This window comes from Triturus cristatus, chromosome 1_1, assembly GCF_964204655.1.
Source record: "Triturus cristatus chromosome 1_1, aTriCri1.1, whole genome shotgun sequence".
Classification (NCBI taxonomy): Eukaryota; Metazoa; Chordata; class Amphibia; order Caudata; family Salamandridae; genus Triturus; species Triturus cristatus.
The window spans coordinates 1,050,025,029-1,050,037,735 of record NC_140579.1 but is presented as its reverse complement, the minus strand read 5'-3'; the positions used below and the strand labels follow the sequence as shown (position 1 = coordinate 1,050,037,735).

The 12,707-nt window shown below is 51.4% G+C and overlaps 1 protein-coding gene across 6 annotated transcripts in view; it reads left to right on the top strand.

The window, feature by feature from the left end:
- Positions 1-12,707, top strand: part of FANCE (FA complementation group E) — a 202,486-nt gene that overhangs the window by 141,253 nt on the left and 48,526 nt on the right. The window lies entirely within an intron of this gene.

The window sequence follows — 12,707 nt, the reverse complement described above, 5'->3', positions numbered from 1 at the left end:
TGCAACACCCTTCCCGGTCGCGGCGGCCCGGCTTCCTTTGTGCCCCACCCCCCCTCCCCTCCTTGCAAGGAAGATTCGGGGCACGGCATCCTAGCGGGCCCGCGGGCTCGGAGGTCCGACCCGGAGCGGGGGGGGGGGGGAAGAGGCTTGGCCGCTGTCTCGACGCTGCTTGCCCGGGCTGGACTCGCCCCCACCGCATCACCTGGGCTGGCGCTCACCTGGCTGCCTCATCTCGGCCTGTATGGGCACTGATGCTTGTCCAGTGTTGGTGAACAACACGCTCCTCATTCCTGTTTCCTGTTTGTCAGTTTCTGAGTTGACTGGAAGTGAGGACAAGACCGTGGACGAAAACCACCAGAATAGGTGTGGCACTGGCGCTGTGGACAGCAGTTTGGCGCGTCTGTGGGGGACGGCTGGGGACGGCCTCCGCACCGACTGCCTGCCCCCCCACCCCCCTTTAGAGTGTCTTGGCGCTCTGCGGGCCATTCCCGGGCCAATCTACGGGGGAAAGTATTTGAGGTTGGTGGGGGCAGAGTCCGCCGCGGTGGCCGCTGCTCTTGCCTGCTGCGGCGGATTATCCGCGTCGGATTATCCGCGTCCCACCCGGCACCGCCCCCGCGAGGGTGGCGCCGCCTACCGGGGGGTGGCTCTGCTCCGGCAGACATTGTCCGTTTTCGCGCCTACTGCTGGCGATATTTCACCCTAACTGCTGCGAACATTGCCACGGACATCGACAGTGCTGGGTACCGGACGCTGGTAGTTCTCCCCCGCCGCCGTAGCTTCCTGCCTCGCACGGCCGCCGCAGGGGAGACTACAGCTCCCAGCTTGCTCTGCGGCCTTTGCCACGCCCACTTGCCGCCTGTTCGCGCCCGGAGGCGCATAAACGCCAGGAGCTCCCTCGGTGGAGCGGGAGGCTCATTTCACCCTAACTGCTGCGAACATTGCCACGGACATCGACGGTGCTGGGTACCGGACGCTGGTAGTTCTCCCCCGCCGCCGTAGCTTCCTGCCTCGCACGGCCGCCGCAGGGGAGACTACAGCTCCCAGCTTGCTCTGCGGCCTTTGCCACGCCCACTTGCCGCCTGTTCGCGCCCGGAGGCGCATAAACGCCAGGTGCTCCCTCCGCGTCGCGGGACGCGCGCGGGCGTCGCCGGGCTGAGCCCGGGCAGAGGGCGGGCCGTCTGTGGCCAAAGGAGGCCGGGCTGGGCCGCTCCTCTTAGCACTGCTTTTTGGGTCAGTTTGAATTAACCTCCACTGGCTAATGCCATTTTTTCCAGTATCTGTCAGTCTTACGCTGTGTATAGAGTGTGTTCCTTTTATCTTATATTGTTTGGATTTTAGCTATTTGTGTTAGGGGTTCCTTACTGTTTTACATTCGCTGTTGGTTTTACTGGAATCATGGGGAAGCATTCTAAACCTACAGTTAGTCGCCCTATGACAAGACAGCTAGCCAATTCCAATCCGCAGATCCCCAGTCTCACAGCGATAGATAAAATGCTGCAGAAGACAATTGGGGTGGTGGCTACAGCCATTGAAAATACCGAAAGACGGTTGTCGATTACCCCGGCACTTAATATGGCTCCTCCTTCTGATGGATTGGCTGACTTATCTTCATACCAGGTGGATCCTGATGCGATGTCTTCCATGTTGCCCTCGTTTACACAATTACCGTGCGCTCAGGCACAAATAGATGAGCCAGAACATGAGGATGCTGGCCCATCATCATCCTCCTTTGTTTCCATTGTGGCCCCCACAAAGCAGGCTAAGCCAAGAAAAAAAAAACAGAAACTCAGAAAAAGGAGCTTTTTACCAGCCCCCCCTGCAGACAGCCCTGCTCTTTCGGCCCTGTCCCAACACCCTCCTACCACTATCCCTCCGACCTGGGTGACTACTTTATTAACTGACCTACAGTCACATATAGATCAGTCCCTAAACCTCCTTTTAAAAACCCTGTCATCTAAAATCGACAGGTTGGTATCTCTAGTTAATACCAAAGGTATTGGGAAGAAGCAGTCAAATCATGATCTAAAGCACAACATGGGTAGTACGGAGGGTGCCGGTATTCAAGTAACGCTTAACAACCCTACCCCCCTAAGCCACACACTTTCACCCTCGAACCATTCAGCTACGGATCCAGTCCAGCCTCCATCGGTGCACCCAACTGCCCCTTCCCTCCCTGCTGGTCCCCGTATGCCCCCGACTGTGCCCCGAGCCCCTACTGTTGTTTCATCACGTGAGCAGTTCCTTAGTTGTAGGGACTTAGCTCTTCGGAGTTCGGACGGGGATAGGACCCTTCCTCTTGGGGGGGGGGGGGAACCGAGCCCTACGGAGCCCGGAAGGTTCCCTTCCTCTAGTACAGCTTCCCCCTGAGGCAGCACCTTATGTGATCGTGCTCACTGGAGTTCCCCCACTAATGAATGGCAGGGGGGAATCTTACTTTGAATTGAAAAATAAAGTCATCCATTGGCTGTCCAAAAATAGACCATTGGAGGGAGCAGGGAGAGGGGAGATTCTCTTTGTTCGGAGGGTTAACTGGCTGGGGACCCGCTCAAAGGACATTGGTGGGGATTGTGTCCTGATTAACTTTAGGGATCCTAGAGTAGTAGGACACATACTGGAGCAGGGTGGGCACCATAAAACAGGAGCCATTGATACATCGCATTTGGGGTACTTTTATTCCATCTCTAACACTCTGAATCCAGTGGAATTACCGTACTTCCATCAGGCCCCTCATAATTCTTTCTTTAATATTCCGGTCGAAAACCGTTTCGACGTGCTCAACGCTGTGGATTGACCATCACCCCTGAGTCTTAGTAAGGGAGGGTTTATGCCTTTGGGGGGGAATCAGGCTAGGGATGTTTCTGGTGTGGTGATGGCTCTTCCCTCGGCTGCTCTTGGCTTGGAGAGTGGCCCTGGGCCCCCTTCTCCCTCATTTTTGATCCCCAGCGCCATGGAGGGATGCCCCGTGTTGGTCCCCCTTGAGCATTCTGCGTCCGACTGCCCCCCCTCTTCCCCCCCTCTGGCTGACAGCCCTCCCCGCACACCTATCCGAAGACCTTTAGTTGGGTCTTGGAATGTGGCCGGATTGGAGTCCAAGCTCTCTGACCCCGAGTGGGGAGAGCTAATGGACAATTACGACATCTGCATATTCCAAGAAACATGGCTACGGTCTATACCTTGGAGGGTGGGTTATGCATCGTTTTCGGCCCCAGCAGTGCAAGGGGCGAGAGGAAGACCTTCGGGGGGGTTAGTAGTATGGGTTGCAACACACCTGGGGTGCTCAGTAAAGTTACCAGACTCAAAGTCCCCTGACATTTTATGTTTGCTACTCACTTTCCCTGCTAGTTATTCGCTGGTAGTAATAAATGTCTACCTGCGCCCTCAGCCGGTACAGCTGGGTCTGTCGATTTTGGGCGCCCTGGAAGATGTATTACATACTCTTCCACCTGCGTCCCACAAACTAATTGGTGCAGATCTTAATTGCCACTTCGAACCCCTCCTTGGGATCCCCTCCCCCACCTGCGACGAGGATGAAAGTTATCTAATCCCAGACCCCATTATCTATCCTGCCAAACGTCTTTCCCCTCTAGCCCTTGAGATCAATAAGCTTACCATTGCACACTCCGTGCGGGCCTGCAATGGTAGACTTTGCCCGGACGTGCCGGGGTCTTTCACCTTTAATAGACCCGGGAGCTGTTCGACTATCGACTACCTTCTGGTAAACGTGGAATTTTGGGGCCACTTGGCCGCCTTTTCTGTTATTCCACGGGTCGATAGCGATCATAACCTACTGTCACTGGAATTGGTTAACAAGATCGGTGGCAGTGGAATTTCTAAGCTCCAACTACCATCATATAGTGAGAATCTGGTACTAGTGGCAGGTGGTAGACGGATTAGGTGGGAAAGGGTAGCGTCTGACGACCTAAAGCTTGCAGATATATATAGTAATGTGACCTGCTCTTTGGAAGCAGTCTCCCACCTCTTGAGCCCCACCGGGGACATCCCGCAGTCCCGCCTTCTCGATCTCCAGACTATCCATGAGGATCTCCTTGGCAGTCTGGCTGGCTTCTTTTATAGCCCTACTGCCTCAAAACCAAGGCCCCTTAGGCCCGAGCACTGGTTTAATGGTTCCTGTAGGCGGGCTAAGACTGCCCTGATAAAAGAAGTAAAAGAGGGTACCCTGCCTAGTATCCGGGCGGCGAGGGCCACCTACAAAAACCTGATCAAGGAAGCAAAAGCCGAGTGGGAGGATCTAAGGTGGCAAAATTTATTGCAAGCTTTAGTAGACCGTGACTCGAGGGCGTTCTGGAACATTGTTCGAACGGGCACGGCAGCCAGTAGCCCTGCAATTATTCCTAATCTCAGCGAGGAGGTCTGGCTTGCCCATTTCCAACCCCTCTTTTCGGTCAGTAATTCCTCGGGTGGCCCCGATCCAGGCACCTCGCGGATTGATATTGCAATGGACCGGTTGGGCCAGGAAGAACTTGAGAGTCGTTCCTTTTCTCTTTTAGAAATAGAATTGGCCCTCAACTCCCTACCAGTAGGGAAAGCTCCGGGGCTTGACAGGATCCCTGGTGACCTGTACAGAAATGATGTAAAAATTTGGGCCCCTTACATTTGTGTGTATTTTAATGCCATTTTGCAGGGCCTTAGAATCCCGGACACTTGGTTGGGTGCAGAAATTATACCCATTTACAAAAAATCTTCCCCGTTGGATCCAGCCAACTACCGCCCCATAAGCTTGATTGATGTTTTACAGAAGCTGTTTGCCCGAGTCCTCTTATCCAGATTGCAGTCCTGGATGGAGGATCAACAAATTCTAACCTCCCTCCAGGCGGGGTTCCGTGCTAAGGTTTCCACTATCGATCAATTATTTAGATTACTATTGATCTATTGGAAGTCAGTCAGCATGGGTGCTGGTAATTTGTATTTGATTTTTGTGGACCTTCGGTCCGCTTTTGATATGGTCCAAAGGGAAAAACTATGGGCCCTTTTGTTAGAGATGGGTGCTCCCCCCTACCTTTGCCACTTATTCAAACGCCTTCACTCCGGCACCTATGCAAGGGTGAGATACGGGAGATGTGGGGAAATCTCTGGGCCATTCCCGGTTGAGAAGGGTGTGAGGCAGGGCTGTGTCCTGGCCCCCACCCTTTTCTCCCTTTTCATCAATGGGTTGATTGAGTATCTTTTGCGCACCGCTAACCTGGACTCCCCTGTACTGGCGGGGCGTAAGGTCCCGGCCCTAATGTTCGCTGATGACACGCTCTTGTTATCTCAATCTTACATGGGCATCCAGCGTACATTAGAGGCCTTCTGCTCCTTTTGCAAAATCAGGGATCTGGAACTGAATCTTTCCAAAACTAAATTTATGGTTTTCGGTTCCAATTCATTTAACTGCCCCCATCCTAAACTGGGAGATGTTGAGCTCGATAGGGTTGCCACTTTTGAGTATTTGGGGGTGACCCTCAATGATAAAATGAATTGGGGGTCCCATCTGGCGAAGGCAAATTTGAGACTAGCTCAATCAGTGGGGGGTATCTTGAAGGTGTTTAACAACACCTCTTCTAAACCTTTGGGCCCCCCTATGGAAATCTATAAATCTCAAGCTAGAGGAGGAGCGCTCTACGGCGCTGAGCTATGGGGATATTCCATTCCCGCTTCCCTCTCATCTACTGAGAACTCCTTCATTAGGAAATTGCTGAAACTACCTGTCAGCACCCCATTAACTCCCTTGAGATGGGATTTGGGTCTGGTTCCCATAGAAGAGATTGCCCTGAACCGTCCTCTCCAGTTCTGGAGGCGTCTTTGGTCAACGCCTGAGTTGGTAAGCTATAGGTATGATCTTGGTGATATATTGGCAAGGGGAAAATCGGATAAGATCCCTTGGCTTGCCTACATAAAGAACCTCTGCAACTTAATTGGGATGGGGAACCTATGGTCCGCCCCGGAAGAGACCTGCCGTGCACTTTCGAAGAATTCACTGCGGGAGGTCTTGAAATCTTATAGGAAGGGAATTCTACTCCACTCCTCCCTGGGTAGGCTTACTGACACTTTTCTGGATACTAAGTTTAGTCCCCAGTTTGAAGTTTTCCTGGACGTTATCCAACCACCTCTGGCAAAGAAACTCTACATCCAGTCCAGACACGGCTCGCTACCGCTGAGGGATCTCACACATAGATGGTCTAACGTTTCGGATCCCGTAAGCTCGTGTCCTCTATGTACTGTTACCTGTGAAACAGAGCTGCATGTTGTCCTTTTCTGCCCTCTATATATTATTGCAAGAAAAAAGTGGATCGTCCAGTTATGCAAGTCTAGGGGTCTCAGGGACCATAAGGAGGTGTTTAGAATTTTGAAATATGATACTACTCCATTGATAGTGTTTGCAATGGCCAAATTTCTTCTCTCAATGTGGTTTACAAGGTCCAAATTTATGACTTCCGCCACTCATCTCTCCTGATTTTAGTACTACCTATATTACCGATACAGTACTTTGAGGTGTAACGTGTATATCTTTGGCCCTGGATCAATTTTAATAATTTGTTACCATGGAAAAAATCACGTTTTTCACTGTGTATCTTTTATGAAATTATTTTAATGTTTTAATGGATTACACTCTACACAATGTTATTTAATCATGTTTAAATGTATATATGTATTTATGTCTTTTTATGGTATTTTACCGAAATAAAAGCTTTGACTGACTGACTGACTGACTGATATGTGCAGGCCGACGGCGCGTCCGAGGCGGCAGCTGGCAGGCCACATTCGGTTTAAAAAAAAACAAAACACGAAAGGTGTGATCATGACACCCCCCCCAGGCGCAGCGAGCACTGGGGGCTGTGTGGGGCCACTCCGCACGTGATAAAGGGCAGTTATCCTCGTGTTGTCGCAAGCCTAGTCCTTGTCTCCCTAGTAACATTTCAACACTGTTGACTGTTGACTGCCCCCCTTTTCCAAGCCTAATATGTTACGAGCTTGTCGCTTCGATGGCTCGGACAGCTATAGTTTCTTCTCTTTTCAATCATAGCCATGGTACTTGTAACTGCCCTGTTGCCGGTGATGCGTCGGTGCAAGGTGGGTTGAACAAACTATACTCGAGTGGAACACTGTGCAGATTCTTTTGCATTAGTTCACACGCATTCATGCCCACTCCGATATATTACAATTTTAATTAATCATGGCTGGCCGTTGTGCCGGTTTCCGCTGCTTCTGCATACGCGCGGCATTGGGGCAAGACATGCCCCCGGCGGCCTAGTGAGGTCCCTTGCTCCCACCTCCTGAACTTATGTTTCAACATGTTTGCTGTGGTGCTGAATTGTCCTCATTTTGCCCCGTCAACGGCCAGCGGGAAGGTCGTTGGCCCGGCCCTGTTTGTGGCTTCTCCGTTGCTGGGGACTTCCTGGGTATGGCACGGAAGGATAATGCTACGTTGCCGGTGTCTGGGTTAGGCATACTGTGCCTCTGAGGCCTGGGATGGCTCGTTTTGGGCTGACTGGCTGTTCAGCATGAGGGGCAGCAGCCTACATGTGAGCTGGGAGTTGTTTTGCAGTTTGTTTTGTAGAACAAAGACCGTTTTATATTAAAGCAAACCTAGCCCTTTCAAAAAGACCTATATCAACCTAGTGGAAACGGTATTACCATTTCAATGGTGCAGCGCGTCTCTCTAGGCTAGGCACGGCACCACGAGTATGGATTTGGTGCTACATCGGGCCTGCCCGCATGAAGTAATTAATGGAGCTACATCGATGGCAGGCAATGAATTTCACAGTGTACTAAGTATGATTGTTTTTTTTCAAGGTTGTCAGGGAGAGTGCATGCACAAGGAAGGGTATCCCGCTCAGTTAACACGGGCAGAGGCGGCCAACCGCCACGGCGCCGACCGTGGCGACAGTGTCGATGGCAGCCTCAGTGGTAGTCTGGTGGTACGCTGGTTGTTGTCAGCGTTGGTGTTAGTAAGGTTGTATGCTTGTGGTCAGAGACAGCCACATGTCAGATCACAGGTTGTAGTGCTGATCGCATACCTTTCCGCTCAGTCACGTTGTATTGTGGACATCAAATTAGCTTGGGCAGCAAGGCGGCTCCTGTTTCTTAACGCCGTGCCTTTTCAACGGTGGTGTGCATTTGTTTCTGTTCATGAATCCTAACATGATAAGCTTACAGAGACAGCGGCATGGCGCCCCGACGTCATCGCCGCCTCTCACATGTTGTCATATGTCTACTTACAGGTAGTATGGCGGCGCTTGGTTGAAATGGTCAAAGGCAATCAAATGGCTATTATGCGGGGCTTTGCCTCCTGGGGGCAGATTTCTATTGCAAGCGCTTATTTGTGCCCTATTAGTCCAGTAGTTAAAGCTGCAGAAGCAGGATTAAGATGGCCACATGTTAACTTTTATCCTCCACGGGGTGTGCCCGTTCGCAGTAATGCGGCCGCCTCGCACGTGATGTGCAGTTGCGGTGAAGCTAACGCGGTGCTTGGCAGCAACTCAAGCGAAGACCTATGGCTTCGGGGTCCATTGTTCAACTTGCGCTGTTATTGAGTTCGACTTTTGTAGAGGCCCCTGGCAGTGCCTTTGGGGCGGGCTGCCCTGCCTCTGTGTGTTTGAGGCATGCATGACTGAGTGCAATGCAGCAGGGGAGCAGAAAAGAATGGCACACTTGTTATCCACGGCATTCTTATTCATATGCCTCAGTAGCGAGAATGATCATGCCAACAGTGACAAGGAAATCATTTATGACTCTTAAAGAGCAGTCTGTTGAATGAGTTACCACGTATCTTAACGCGGCGTGAGGGCACCCAGGAGTTGTCATAGCCTGTATTTCAAGAACGGACATCTAGAACACTCACCTGTCTGTAACGCAAGTCTGGCATTGTTTGGTTCTCTGTTTGGGAAGGTCTTGCCACAATCTGTGGGGATTATACAGCCTTTGGCCAGGCTGTATGCACTTATGTCTCAGGTTTTAGAGGAGGCAGTCTTTTAGTGCAGCCCCTGCTGTTCAGCTGCTGGCATTCTAGCGCTGCTAGACAATTTGAGGGTCTTATCTGAGATGTCCAGGGGGCATCATACCTTGGCTCTCGGCTCAGACCGGGCAGAGTTTGGTCCGGTCTCTGTGGTGTGAATGGACTGGAGCAGCAGCGCGGGGCATTTTGATGCTGTTTTTATGCCTGGCCATGAGGCTTGTTCTGTGCTGCAGGCTGCTATACATGGGGTGGGAGGATGTGTTCGATGACCAGAACGCCGACCGAGGGCTTATAGACTATTGGAAACTGTCCAATAAATCTACTTTTGCTGGTTCTTCGGGACAGAGGAGGTAAATCTTAGTCTTTTTCCACTGGCACATTGCTTAGCTACTGCAGTAGTGACGGCCTTAGTGTCAGTGACGCTTGTTTGTTTTGGGCTATTCCCCAGTCACCACCGGCATTTCTACTGGCTGGTCTGCATGATGCGTCCGGCCGCTGCTAGGCACACAAGGTGGTAATTGTAATCGCAGAAGGGTCTGTGTGTCCGGGCGTTATGTGATATGTGTTGCCTCAGTTGGGCATGAGGTACTTATGATATGCCCCCTGCTACAAGTGTTAGTAGGGTATACTGCTGATTGAGTGGATGCATAAGGTGTTATGCTAAGTACAGCTCCTACCAGCAAATACAGGTTGTGTTAACTGAGCTGTAGGACGGTGGCCCGATTGACCTAGTAAGTTAGGTGGTCCCTGTGATGTCATGATGAGGTTGGCGGAACAGGGTAATAGGGGCAGATGGACCTAAGTTTCTCTTGGATGGACGATACGCTCGGTAATTGAAATAACCTGGTATGGAGTCTCTTCTGTAGGGTGCATAGTGTGTCACTGTGGGAGTGCAGTTGGCACATTACATTTACACTGCCTTTAGGATAAGCCGAAATCTCTGCCGAACCACCTAGGGGGTGGGCAGGTGTCGGCTTAAGTGTGTCCTCCCTTATCCTGACTAGAGAGGCGGGTTCCGCCAGGCTTAGGTGCATACCCTAACCAACCAGAAACTCCATTTACATCTTTGGTAGAGAATGCATAGGAGTTGTTTACAGTCCATTCACAGCCGCCCCACAGGGAGAATGTTTTAGGCCACTAGGTTTGTGGAAGGCTCTGGTTTGGGAGCCTGGTGAAGAGCTAAGGTCAGGCTAGTATGTCTCGGTCTTTCGCCGCACTGTTGAGTCCCAGCCATGAGCGGATTGTATCAGGGAGAGCTGGGTGTGGGTCAGGAAGCGCCAGGCATCAGTAGCACTGAGCGGCTTACAGACAGATGTGGTACCCTATCCAAAGGGCATCGGGTGGATTAGAGCCCTACTCCGAGGTACCGCCTTAAGTGCTTGGAGGTCTGTTTGGCACCGCCTTTCAATGGAAACAATTGTCTAGCGAGCTGAGCGTTTTGCAGGCATAAGTAACTGTATCAGCTACCAGTCCAAGCATGCTTCTGTCACTAATTTACTCAGATAACTGGGACAGGAAGTAAGGCGGTCTGGATATCTTTCTTCTACCTGCATTGGCACATCTTGTCAGGAGTAAATGTCAAAGGGATTGCACTTCAGCCGGGTAAAGTTGGCACCCATCCACACCAAGCAGATTATTTAAGATCACCCTGGGCCCCATTTACACAGCCCAGTATTAGGCCAGTGTGGTTGTCAGTGCCATTAATTACTACATTGAACTGAACAGGATGTGTGACCGTGGGTTACAATAGCAGAAGTTTGGGGATAGCTAGACTCCACCCATTGTCTAGGTGTGGGTTTAATTAGTTGGAGTTGGCACTCTTGTTTGAACTAGGGTTCGAGGCTACATGAGGGCATCACCGCGTCGCAGACCAAGCACGGGCATTGTGTGTTTCCCAGGGGGCAGCAATTGAAAGCAAGGCTCTTTCCAAACCTGGCACCAGAACACAAGGTAGTCAGGGCCAACTTGTCCGTTGGGTGACTTGTGCAGGCACCTGTGTAGCCATCACTCCACGAAGGGGTGAGTTGGCTCAAATAGAGGGCACAATGCATATATTGTTTCAAACCAGATTCAACACCATTAATGCGTTCACCAGGGTCTAGCAATCAAAGAAGGCTGTGAAATGACCTGGCCAACAGTGCAGATTAAGTGCACTCTAGAACCAAGGTTAGGTGACACAGGAGTGTGACCCAAGATACACAGGTGGCGTAATGGCAACGCAGGATTTTCAGCTTATGCTGGGTAGGAGGTTCTGTATCACCAACTAGCAGGGTGCCATGTGGCATAAACCAGTAAATATGTGTAAGAAGATTATAGATGCCGGTCAGGAGAGGTTTGTCTAAGGTAGTACGTATTGCCAGGCATGGTTAACAACCCATCCACACCAGTTGGATAGTCACCAACTGACACTGGGAACCTCAGATCCTAATAGGATCATTGGTAAGATACACACGATTCTGTGGTCTCGTAGGGTATGTTAGTCCCACCCTGAAGTGTAGAATGCAATAGAACTGCACATGCCACTATTGTGGGGGTGACAGAAGCAGCAATTTGATCCCTGCCAAAGCAAACCAAGGTTCTTATGGCCAGACGCACAACATACAACCGTTCACCCTTGCCTCACTGAAGGTAGACTGTTAGCAGAGGTATAGAACGGGTGCGGATATTGCATGGGCAACACAGCAGATAGGCTGCTGCCAGACGAGGGTGCTTGCGGGCTGGGAGGCCAGGCAATGTAGCAGAGCCAATCCTAAGGACCCCTCTCCCCCACCGAACTGCCTGCGAATGCGAGTTCAGTGGGTTTTGCAATGTCGTAGGTATTTTCCCGCCCATACAAGGGCAGAAGGGTACATTGCAGGAAACTGCATATATAGAGTGGGGGCAAGACCTATAGAGCATCAGGGATCTCAGCTGGTTAGCAGGTACGTTGGCATCTGCGACAGAGCGTTAGTTAAGCAAGTCTAGTAGTAGGCGTAAGTTCTCTCCAAATTGTTGTTGTGACTGCAATAGTGTGCGCTAGGCGGAAAACAGTCTTGTTCGCCATGGATTATTAATAGAGAAGGTCTGTGCACATGTCGGATCAACCTCAACTAAGTAGGTGCACTCTGCTCCCAGGTCGGGTTACGGGTCGCTTCAGTGATGCACGAAATGTCCCGTCCACATAGCCAAGTATATAGGCTGGTTGTGGAAGCGGTCCTATAAACAAGTGTGCTGCGGTTCCACTGAACCAGGTGATAGGGTGCACAAAAGGCTAGAAGAGCTGCAACTAAAGGTTAAGGAGGTGGGAGCCACTTCAGCTTGAAGGAAGATAGCGATGTTTAAGAGTAGAGCCCCCTCCTGGGAGGCCATCACATCCTTGCAGGGCAAGCGAGGCACTGGTCCATTCCCAGAGAAGCATAAACCGCTCCATGCGCAAGTTCGCAGAGCAAGGGGCTTTGGCTTCATCAGGCGTGAGCCATGCCGGGCGAACACCAAAGGTTATTTTGACAAAGTTGGGGTGCACTTAGCACAGGTGGGCTTGGATCTGTTCCTACTGGACATGAAGATAGCCCGGGAAGTTGCAGGTTGCAGTGAGAATGGAACTGTTTTGGTGGGGGGGGGCTCTTTAGGCGACGGTGGCCGCCTCCAGAGCTGTGGCGGAGTTACAGGGCGATCTGGAAGCGTATGGGTACAGAAAGGTTACCTCTGCAAGAGCACAATAGGGGTGCCAGAGCCAAATCACAGGAACCTCGTGTGGAGGGTCCTGGAA